Source organism: Periplaneta americana, chromosome 8, assembly GCF_040183065.1.
Source record: "Periplaneta americana isolate PAMFEO1 chromosome 8, P.americana_PAMFEO1_priV1, whole genome shotgun sequence".
Lineage (NCBI taxonomy): Eukaryota > Metazoa > Arthropoda > Insecta > Blattodea > Blattidae > Periplaneta > Periplaneta americana.
Window position 1 is genome coordinate 26,441,428 of NC_091124.1, and position 11,367 is coordinate 26,452,794.

The following is an 11,367-nucleotide window of genomic DNA, read 5'->3' on the forward strand; positions in this document are numbered from 1 at the left end:
AAAAGCCAGAAACTAAACACACTAGAAAAATACGAAATATACAGACACACAAAAACATATCCAAATGAAATTCTCAACACACAACTCAATTTCAGAACGCACACTCTTTGACTCCACATTACACTACACAGACACACCCCCACAGGAAACAAAACAAAAGGCACCAAGACCAACAACAACCAGTTCTGAAGATGGCCAATAGCACGCCGAAACATGTTAACAAGGTAATAAAATTTAACACGTGAAAGACACATAATACGTTTTTTGAAGTTGTTTGTAAAATATCTTTGTTATTTAGTTTTAAGGGTACAAGAATATTACAAATAGAGAATGAACTATTCAGAAGTGTCAGTTCTTTAATTTACTAGTATCCTGAACCTAACAATTTGCTGTTAATTCCATAGTGCCTTCGTACAGAATTTGTTTTTTTTTTTCTTTTCAATTTCTGTCTACAAAATTTCATTATTCTTACATACTTATCACAACAATTGTTACAATTCACTCTAATCTTCCAAACTCTTTAAAAGTGTACATTAGGATGTAAAAGAATCGAATCGCTAGAATTGGTGTGATCTATAACAATAATAAAATTGTTGTGATAAGTGCGAATGAATAATATAATTTTTAGTTAAAACGTAACAAAAAAAATCTGTACAAAGCAACTATGGAATTTATAACACATTTTTGGCTTCAGAATACTAGCCAATTAAAGAAATGATATTTTTGAATAGTTCATTCTCTATTGGGAATATTATTTTACCCTTCCAACTAAAAAAAAAAGTATTTTATAAATTACTTCAAATTAGTGTAACGCTGAAAATACTGAGAATAGGACCCATGTTTATTTGACATTTTTTGCTCAAAATGTTTTTAGAAATAAGCGTAAATGGCGGTAACTCCTCGTGAATAACCCTGTATATGATCTCATCCTTATATCGAATTCTTACGAGTATTATTCTAAAAATAATACCTTTAAAATTACAATTAACACCAATTTTCTTTTGTAGATTATGCGTCGTATCCCTCCTAAACCTAGAAAAAGCCCGAAAATAGTTGCTATGAATAAACCTGTTTAAGTGCGCTGACTAATTCTATCTTTGGTATATGTCCAGCTAGACTATATTATAATTCTTCGTACTTTCAATTGGCAATTCATTTTGGACAGCTGAACCAATCAACAACAACGTTTACCTTACACAAATCTGGCTTTCAGGTAGTAGCTCCCTGTAAAGCAGGTTTGAATAATTTCAAGGAAAAATTGTTCCGGGGCCGGGTATCGATCCCGGGACCCTTCGCTTAGCGCGCGAACGCTCTACTGACTGAGCTACCCCAGGAACTATACACCGTCACAATTTCTCCTTTTTATATCCACACAACTCACATGAGCTGACAAGACGCCAGAACTCAACTGTGAGTGCTCACAATTACTGTGTGACTTTAAATTGTGGCTTTCTGTTAACGTACCTCCAGTAACGAATGTATTATACAAATCTGGCTTTCAGGTAGTAGCTCCCAGTAAAGCAGGTCTGAATAATTTCAAGGAAACAGAACGTTAACAGAAAGCCACAATTTAAAGTCACACATTATTTGTGTGCACTCACAGTTGAGTTCTGGCGTCTTGTCAGCTCATGTGAGATGTGTGGATATAAAAGGACAAATTGTGACGGTGTCATGTATAGTTCCTGGGGTAGCTCAGTCGGTAGAGCGTTCGCGCGCTAAGCGAAGGGTCCCGGGATCGATACCCGGCCCCGGAACAATTTTTCCTTGAAATTATTCATCGTTTACCTTGTTACTTAGTTGTTGTAGGAACAACAAAACCATTGTCATTTCTAATATTATTTCATTTAATGAATATTAAATGTAAAGCGATTGTCTCCAGACTTACGTTACATACGTTAGTCGTAATGTATATAGAATCTCTTGAACCCTGTGGAACATTTCATCTGACGGAATTTCTAAAGTGCCATGTTCGCTATACAAGTATTCATGTGGTTTTATTCTTATTTCTTACTGCATCAAGTGCTCTATAGTTGCATGAGAGGCTTGGTGTTTCGTTTTATTTTGTGCATTGAATTGTACTTGTTGTTATAATGGAATACGTACCTAACATCTGAGAGCAGCCGTGTAAGCAATCCTGGTAATAACTCGTAAGAGGTTTGAATTGGGACTTTCCTGTTGCTGGTGAAATAAAGTATAGGGTTTTCAAAAGTAAGAAGTATTAAATTGTTCATATTTCATTCATTTCCTATACAATCTTAAACATTCTGACACCGACTCATTACTAGAGTCAGGTCTGCTGTTTGGTGAGTAAGCAGTCAAATACCGAAACCAAATAAGAAGCGAATAATTAGTGTAAATAAGTAAAAATGTGTAATTGAGGCATATAAATTATTTTATTTTACTGTGGTTTATTCTATTTTTGTAATTTCCACGATTTATTTAATTATGTATTTATTTATTTATTGAAAATGAAATAATTAGTGTAAATAAGAGAAAGTGTGTAATTGAAGTATATAAATAGTTTTGTTTTACTATAATTTATTCAATTTTTGTAATTTCCACGGTTTATTTAATTACATATTTATTTATGTATTTATTTATTTAAAGTGAAATAGTTAGTGTAAGTAAGTAAAAGTGTGTAATTGAGGTATATAAATAGTTTCGTTTTACTATGATTTATTGTATTTTTGTAATTTCCACGATTTATTTAATTACGTATTTATTTATTTATTTATTTATTTATTGAAAGTGAAATAATTCGTGAAAATAAGTGAAAGTGTGTAATTGAGGTATATAAATAGTTTTGTTTTAGTATGATTTATTTGTATTTTTGTAATTTCCACGATTTATTTAATTATGTATTTATTTATTTATTGAAAGTGAAATAATTCGTGTAAATAAGTAAAAGTGTGTAATTGAGATATATAAATAGTTTTGTTTTAGTATGATTTATTGTATTTTTGTAATTTCCACGATCTATTTATCTATTTTTATTTATTTACTTATTTTTATTTATGTATTTATATTTCTTTATATTTATTTATTTCTTTATTTATTTTTCTTTCTTTCTTGATTGATGGATTTATTTATTTATTTATTTATTTATTTATTTGTACATGCATACGCTCTGTCCAGTTACAACGCTGACGTGTAAAACAAGTATTCATTTTTAATTCTTACAATCCGGCATTAGAGACGGTAATACATAGACACAAAAAACCTACGAATATTTCTAAATGAAAGAAAGTTGAAATATGAGGGCCGAAATATAATTTTTATACTATATTTAAATATTAACTGATTTACACTGTTTAAACGAATAAAAGGTTCCTCAACCTGAATGTGTATTTGTATGGACCACTGATTCATCGCAAATGAAAATGCAGACCTCCTGGAATACACAAAGTAATTCCAAAGCCGTCGTTGCCATGTACTGCTATGCAGCGTCGTAGTGTGTAAATGTACCATACATTTCGCTCCACTTTGTATTTACGTTATTAAAGTTCGAGGTAATGCATTAATTTCTTACTGATTGAAATTTGTGCATTGAATATTGCATTTTCTTTGGCAGTGCGTAAAATAAATAGGAGGGTATGAAGTGATTACTTACATTTTTCACGCACTAATGTTTTAAAGGCTTACTTTACGCACTATCGTAAAAAAAGATCTGAGGAGTTATCAATTTTTGTCTATTTCTCTTTATTATAGGCAAATATTTACCCGGTAAACGAACAACTCCTCTTGAATACTCCATCCTCTTACGAAAACAAAGATAGTATTTGTGTATGTTACCGGTTTTGCTGCACAATGATATCGCGTACAGGGATTCCTTTGAGGCACTGTTGCTTTCAAGTTCGAGTTTTGCTACGGCGACAATTTCGCGGCGTTATAAGACATACATGGAGCGGGGATGAAAGCGGCTCTTTGGGGGAGGTAATTTAGTCATAGGCAATATTTAAGGGCTGCCGGGAGAAAGATTTAATGCAGTTATAACTATATCCGGGTTCCTCTTAGCGTAGCAGCTAAGAAACAAGTGAGAGATGATTGTTTAGCACTTCCAAACCGAAGGGATACACAACACCGTTAAGCCACGTGTGGCTCCAACGTTTATTTTACTTTTCAACGCAGTATAAAATCATTATTACACAATGTGACATATTTTTACACACGCTCGTTAAATTTTATGATCTCGGTATTTCAAAAACATAGACCAGTACGTTGTAATTCTATTAACAGTAATCACCCTGAGCTATGAAGGGCCAAGATTGGTCACTGGCCTCACCTACAAATGCCTCAGAAGAGGTGAACGATCATCCAACTTGTGAGGTACTATCGAGTGGCTAGCATGTAGCTCTCCAAATTCATCATGATGCTGGATGGGCACCGATTCCATACAATGGTCGAAATTTCGAGACAATTTCTTCCCCCATGAGGCATCGAACTAGCGCTCATTTCGTAACACGAATCCAGGCATGACGCCTCAGACCACGATGCTACAACGCGGGACTGTGGATTCCATTGTTTGGACTTTATTTTGATTGGAATATTGGCCTATATTAACACCAGTTTCAAGCAATTAGGAAAAACACATTAGCTGACACTACGCTACGCAGTTCAGAAACAATTACAAAAAAACACAATAAACTGGACTTTATTATGTACAAATGGTTAATCCCTATAATATTTCAAAACTCACGCTGAGGCGAATTGCACGCATGCAACGCCCTTGAACTCCGGAGTGTAGACAGACACACTGTGAGACTCAACGTTTCTGTACGTCCTGTGACGTCATACGGAGGTCTCTGTAGACTATTTTTTTGTTCAGTTCAATTGATTATTTTACGACACTTTTTCAACTGTTATGATCAGGCTTCGAGACTTCGGACCCGATAGAGCAGTTCAGTGGGAAATCCGCATAACGGCGTGCTGAGTATAGTGGTAAAGCGTACAGTGGGTGGGGGTACTGTAGAATGAATGCCAAAAAATACGCAAACGAAAACGCTTTGGATTTGAAGGTTGTGACGAATAATTTGGTTTTCATACAAACTGGGTCTGAAACTATTACACGATTAGAAAAGTCAGAGCAAGAGATGCCGGAAGCCCTCAAATTAATTGAGGAAATGACGCAGAGAATTAATGAGACATCAAGTACACCGGTTACTGAACGTGTAAAACAGAAGTGGAAATCAATTTTATGTAAAAATAACGGATATGGAACATTGTGTAACATAAACAGCAAATTAGTGCGCAAAGAGTCACCCGAGAATAAAGGACTGTCTATTAGAGACTGCAATGATGTTAGGTTTTTTCGTTTTGCTCCTATCACGTCATGCGACGTCATGCGACGTACAAACTTTGGCAGATAACCGAAAAAGATTTAAGTTTGAGACACTGAGTATGTATCTTGTAGTAGGTACATTGCAATTCGGTACTGTAACTGCACTTCCAAAAGACGACCAATAGGATAAATGAAAAAATTAAAATTGCCACTTGCTTATTTCCACCATTAACACTGTGTATAATTAAACACAAATGCTTATAAAAGACTGGAAAATAAATGCTTTTCACATTCTTTTGACATTGTCATTGTGTAATGTACATTTACTTTCAGAATGTACTTATGTGTGTGTTTCCCCATACTACCGTACTCTACTCTAAATAGCAACGTTGTTACCTCAACACATCTCTACCTACCTGCAGCGAGTCAACAACATATAGTGCATGCACAGTAAACTTATTGTATCGGGTTCAAAGTCTCGAAGCCTGGTTATGATTATATTGCTCTGAATAAAATGAAGGTGATAAAGCCAGCGAAATAAGTCCAGGGTCCAACGCCGAAAGTTACCCAGCATTTGCTTTTATTATATTGAGGGAAAACTCAGGAAAAAACTCAACCAGGGAACTTATCCTAACCAGGATTTGAAACCGGACCCGCTCGTACACGGTCAGACATACTAACCGTTACTCCACAGCGGTGGAGCTGTGGACTACTATAAATTCTTTCATACCGAACCACTTCGTAGAGGACGACATTTCTTGTACAATTCTATAGTTGACCACTCCGCAGGTGGAAATTACAGTCATATTTCGTTTATATGACGTCATTCCATTTTCGACCAATGAAGTGTAATGAACATCACAGTCATACATCGCGATAATTTTTGCAGCTAGATTTATCGCTATCAATTTATCGCATGATCGTTCTTTTGTTTAGTCAGTGTCGCCAACTGTTCTCCGGTAAATAGATGAGGATGAATCTATTAAGATGCATCTACACGGTTAAACTTTTCTTTCAACTTTAAAGCAATGAATGCAAGATTGATATTTAATATTAATTAATATATTTACGCAGTGAAGACGGCGCTCAAAACGGCGCATCATGTAGACACAAAATTTTCATGCATCTTAATTGAACGTACGTTTTAAACTTTATTCTTTCAATATTCTTCCCAGATTGCATACATTCGCGCATGGAAAATTGAACAGCTTTAGTCCTGTAACACACTACAACGAGAATGCGTTTGTCGAGCTATGGAAAATGCTTTCCTGTAGCACGGAGTAACGGTCGAAATAAGGCACAGCTGACATTGGTCCCGCTCCCACAGGTAACCTAACTTAATCGTAGCCTATAAAATTTGTATTACCTGAATGAAATTGAACAATTAATAGAAAGTCAGAATGTTCAAATTTACGTAACATCTCCGCGTATTAAACCCAAAGACCTTGTATAGTACTATATACAAAGTCTTTGATCGAACTGCTTTCCGTATGGCGTAATAAAATTCATGTTCTAATTATCTATAGGCTTACAGAGATGTCTCCACTGTGTAGCAATATGCGTCTCGCTGTAGTGTGAATACATAAGCATTGTTAGCTGTCTGCACACATATTACATAGTTCATAGTTCTCGGTGTAGTGTGTAATGTAACGATGAAGTACTAAATAAAGTACGAAATCCTACTTCCACATCTACATCTTCATCTTCTAATTCCATGTCCATTGTAGGACATCTCACGAAAATTACACTCCTTCATTCAGATTTGATAACAATTCTTCATTTAATTAATGTATTAATCAGGCTACTTGTAATTATTATACTATAAAATATTTAAATTAAATTATGATTTCAAATATAATAAACCTGTATTTCTGTTGTAATAATAAGATAAAAACGCAGTAATGTAATTAACATTGTTAAACCTGTATTTCGCTTTTCGCAATTGGCATTACTGAACAACATCCAACTTCTTTATTGCAGTTATCGATATTCATCTATTTCAACTTCACAATGTCTGAATAGGTTAAATATTCATAAATATACAATTATGAACATTTTGTGAGCGAATTTTTGGCATATATTATTTACATTTTCATTTTATTCACGAAATAGTCCTAATAAATGTCACTCGAGGTTTGAGATTACTATAGATTTTGATCTTATTTCTTGAAAAAAAATCACTGCACGCTTCTTTGTGAAAGCGCGTACCATGTTCAGCACCATTTAAATTCTGCTAACACTGACGGATGAACAAAATGGCTGGGGACTTTACGATATGCAGGAAACTGTCTTGGTTGCGGCTGGCTAAAGTTCAGGATTTCTCTTGTAGTGCTAGAGCGACCAGAATGGAAATCGCAGCTTCCACACATTGTCTTGTTTCCCAGAGTCGGAAGCAAAAGCATCCTCACATTTCAATATTCCGTTCTAGTCTCAAATATAATTGAAGCCCAACTGCGCTCCTTCCTGAAGTGCGGAAATGAGGCGAACTACTGTATTAGCATCTCTATATTAAGCCAGAACAACAGCACTACATGCCTTAATGAAGACATTTCCATTATGTGGTAATTATGGCAGCCCTTCCTGTCTGGTAATTTTCAGTGCACACACAAAATTAACCTACAAAATTTTCTTGTAATCGGTTTAGTATTATTACCATTTCCAGCCTTCTGCTGGCCACTACATTTTCTTTATGTTTGTTTGGAATCTGTGCTTTACTTAGAATTAATTGGTAGAGTTTCTAATTATAAATTCAGGAGTACTTCCTTCGATTTTTGCAGAACAATAGATCCTTAACGCTTGGTACGAAAATTTATGGACTCTTGCACCGTTTCAAAGTAATAGAAACTTTTAAAATTTCTGGGCTATACAACGTTTCAATCATCACACTTTGGATTCGTTACCAAGAACTATTCTCCAGAATCTGACATCGAATACAATGTGAGGCATATGGAATTATATTGAATGCTAGCCATAATGTCCCACGTTGGGCAAAGGCCTCCATCGACAGGGATGGCTGAAGAGTACTCGCTTGGTGAGCCAATCCAGGCGAGATTGTCATGTATACTACTTTAGTGACATGGTTAATAACCCTGTTAGACTTTAATTAGTCTCAGCACTCTGTTCTTTGTTCATTTTTTTGCACTATCCACATAATACTAACACCAGCACTTTGACAAACACTGATTGCTATTTACACTATTTAACTGACACTTTCTCAACACTGACTTTACTAGTTACAAAATTTATCTCAGACTTTCACTAATACTGAATTTACTATTTACAATATCTTAACACTGGTTACGTTATCTATTTACAATGACCTTCCCTAGTTCTTTCCACAAAACTCTGTTCTTTGCTGTCCTCGACCACTGTTTCCCGCCTCTCTGGCAAACATGTCAGACTATCTGAGCCGTGGTCTTCCCTGTCCTCTCTTTCCGACGTAGAGGTCCCACATCGTGACTGCATGGGTCCATCTTGCCTGGTGTAGTCTCACCACATGTCCCTCCCCCCAGGTCCACTTCGTTGCCGTGGCTCGTTCTGCTGCGTCAGTAGTGTTCGTCAGTCTTTGTAGTGTTTCGTTTGTCATTCTATCTCGTAGCGTGATGCCCAGTATTTTTCTTTGCATCTTCCTCTGGCATGTTTGTATACTTGAGCGTTGTCTCTCTGATTTGATAAAGGAAATATAGAAGATTAAGACTTTGAAGTCCAAGTTGCCGTTATATACGAGAAATTGTTTCAATCTATCATCTTGCAGTGCAATAAAGTCGAGCTTCTTAGAGGGAATAAACAATTGCGAAGCACTGGTCTTGTTGTTTGGATAAAAACCCTGCTTACCAGCAGAAATTAACAATTAAACACATTAGAAAAGAAGTACTTCAAGGATCAAGATAAAGGGACAGCCGATTCATCGAACACCTAAAATTGAATAACACGTTTATGCTTTTATGGAGCTTGTCGGAGGAGAATCGCTTCACCGTACAGTTCTCTCGCATTTGCGTTTAATCTGCGTTACAACTTGCAGCAAGTTGAAATTTAATATTTCACAAACAATAATAATTGCTTATTCCATTTTAATGTTACCTGAACCTTTAATCATGTCTAATTGAATAGCAATCGACGTTTACCGTCAGATTGTTCAATTTTACTATAAAATTAAGGCCAACATAATTATGCGCCTGCAATTACTGTATTATCTAGTAATAGCTATGTACTTACAAATTGTTCATTACCAAGCTTCGTTTTGAATTATGACGGTTAAAATTAACCTGTGTCTCTGGTTTCTATAGTAACTGTACACCTTCCCCAAAGATATTTATGTTAGAGTTTATAATGATCATAAAAGGACAAATTATAGAAAGAAAATGAATATAGCAACAATAAAAGAGGGTATTAATTCAATGAAAGGTATATGATCGCATGCAATATAACAAGAAATTTTCATTTTATAGCTCAATTGACGATCGCGAAGATAACAACTTAAAATGTTACAGATAAAAAACACTAGTAGATGATGCCGAAAATATTACTCATTTTAAATTGGAGCTTTAGAATTTTCAGTGAAATTGAGTTGTGAAGAAAAAGAAGAAGAAGAACGAGTCTGCACTCCGATGTTTCTTGACACTATAGATTGGCTAGCAGAGCGCCACTTTTCGCGGAGAACGTTCTTTCATTCTCAGGGTACTACAGTCTGGCAAGTGATCTTTCGCGTAACTAGTGAAGATAATTTTATCTAAATTTCAGAACAGTTGCTCAAACGAAGTCGGGAAAACTGAACCATTAATTAAGACACAAAAGTCTCGTAGTTCAGTAATCGGTGACGGAAACTAAAGTTTAAGGTCGTCCCAGAACACCTGAAGACGTATGAGGACATAGAATTACAGCTTCATGCTTCACGATCTCGGCACTATGAGGCGTTGTGGTCGACACCACACTCCGACAGACATTTCTGCTGAGAAAAAAAAAAAAAACATTGAACTGAATTTCAAACGAGGCAGAGTCCATCCCGAAGCTATTTTGAAAGTTCTCATAACGAAAAAAATCCCCCAGTCATCGAGGGCTTTCCAGTTCGCAGCCGTTGTTCTAAGAAAGCCAGATAGGAGAAGAAATGTCAGAGGAAAGTGGAATAGGGAGAGGAATATGGCAAGGCTACCCTTTGTTATAGGCCAGCCAAGTTCCGATTACCGACGGCAAGAGTCCGAACTACTGAGCTCATTGTATGTTTCCTGTTTGTAGCGATAGCGGTGACCTCATCTCCAGTCGGTAATAAGAAGTAGGTGGCCCTATTCATATTCATATTCATATTCATTATTTGACTAAAGGTACAAGAATACAAAAGGCCTCGTCAATGTGATAATATAAAAGAACAATGCGTCAATATTTAAAATATTAAAAGAGTAAAAAATAATAAAATGTAACTAAAATACTACAGTCCACACCTGTGGAGTAACGGTTAGCGCGTCTAGCCGCGAAACCAGGTGGCCCGGGTTCGATTCCTGGTCGGGGCAAGTTACCTGGTTGAGGTTTTTTCTGGGGTTTTCCCTCAATCCAATATGAGCAAATGCTGGGTAACTTTCGGTGCTGGACCCCGGACTCATTTCACCGGCATTATCACCTTCATCTCATTCAGACGCTAAATAACCACAGATGTTGATAAAGCGTCGTAAAATAACCTACTAAAAAAATACTACATCGTTTTCAAAAAAATTCATTCATATTATAAAAGGGATTATTTTGTAGCCATCTCTTAATCTGAAATTTAAATTGTGTTTCATTAAGTGCCTTTATATTTGTAGGTATCTTATTATATACTTTTATTGCAGTAATTACATAGCTTGATTGTGTTTTTTGCAACCTGACATGTGGTATATTTAATTGATCATTATTTCTTCTTTCATAGCGATGCAGATCTGCTATATTTGTATAATTAGTAATATTCTTATTTACATACATTAAAAGTTCAAAAATAGGCTATATAGATTGTAGACTGTCATAATCTTTTCATTTTTGAAAAGAGATCTACATGATAGTCTGGGTGGTGGCATTGTTATAATACGAACTGCCTTTTTCTGCAGTAACAGAATGTTTGGAAG

General features: G+C 35.6%; 1 non-coding gene across 1 annotated transcript; it reads left to right on the forward strand.

Annotated features, from left to right (window-relative positions):
- Positions 1-1,680: 1,680 nt before the first annotated feature.
- On the forward strand, positions 1,681-1,754 carry TRNAS-GCU (transfer RNA serine (anticodon GCU)). Its single transcript has one exon. It is a non-coding gene; the product is annotated as a tRNA-Ser (tRNA).
- Positions 1,755-11,367: the final 9,613 nt, after the last annotated feature.